This window comes from Pseudophryne corroboree, chromosome 9 (genome assembly GCF_028390025.1).
Source record: "Pseudophryne corroboree isolate aPseCor3 chromosome 9, aPseCor3.hap2, whole genome shotgun sequence".
Classification (NCBI taxonomy): Eukaryota; Metazoa; Chordata; class Amphibia; order Anura; family Myobatrachidae; genus Pseudophryne; species Pseudophryne corroboree.
Window position 1 is genome coordinate 306,376,295 of NC_086452.1, and position 998 is coordinate 306,377,292.

At 41.2% G+C, this 998-nt stretch overlaps 1 pseudogene; it reads right to left on the reverse strand.

Annotated features, from left to right (window-relative positions):
* Positions 1-385: 385 nt before the first annotated feature.
* Positions 386-504, reverse strand: LOC134964191 (5S ribosomal RNA; annotated as a pseudogene).
* Between the last annotated feature and the right edge of the window lie 494 nt (positions 505-998).

The following is a 998-nucleotide window of genomic DNA, read 5'->3' on the forward strand; positions in this document are numbered from 1 at the left end:
CCCACATGGTATACATTAAAGTGACAGATACATAACGCTAACAATGTGTATCTAGAAAGTGACATCCTATTAAAAAGCCATACATAGGTGATAAGAGGATTTGCAAGTGCCACTAATTATTGAGATTACAAAAAAGAAGAGAAATGGTTGTAAGATTACAACCCCAAGGTTGTGAGGAAAAAGAAGGGGGGAAGAACCAAGCAAAGAGTATTGACCTAATAAAGGATATATAAACAATATGAGAGTGATGCTGGGAAGGTGATGATATTTAAGCTCAGAGAATTCATAGTGTTATAATTCATAAGGTGAGTCGTAACTGGTGTCAACCTGGTTAATATCATGTGGTATTGGATTGGTCACTGGTTAGCTTGACGTTATTTGTCAGTCCTTACAGTACCTGATCTTCCCAGGCAGTCTCCCTCCCTGGTACTGATCAGGCCCAAACACTGCTTAGCTTCCAAGATCGGACGAGATTGGGCGTACCAGTGTGGTTTGACTGTACACGAAAGGTAAACATCTTATCGCCAGAAACCCGATCACAAATTAACACACGAGCCCTGATGAGTCAATTACTTTAATATAGTGTGACATGGACACCCAGGGGGGAAGGAATGTGCAAAAGACAAATTGTGGCGACAAAGGAAAAAGGGGGAGTATTGGAGGATACAGCACCTCATAGAAAGGGTGCAATCTCATAGCTCTCGTTCAGACCCGTAGGTTGCAAGGTCTGTAACTGGAATATCCAGTACATCTCCCTTCTCGAGAGTTTGTTCGCGAGGTCACTGCACTCTTCAGGGTTGGCAGACACCTTTTAACAAGGCTTCGTGTGTTTTTCTTTTAGCAATTTTATTTTTCATGTTTTACTGAGAACCCACCTCACAAGTGGCGCTGTATCATTTCTTTCTACACATATATATATATATATATATACATCCAAAGTCATACCGGCACTCCAATAGAGTAAATAAATTCTTTTACTGCGGTGCCCTCCAGGTCAA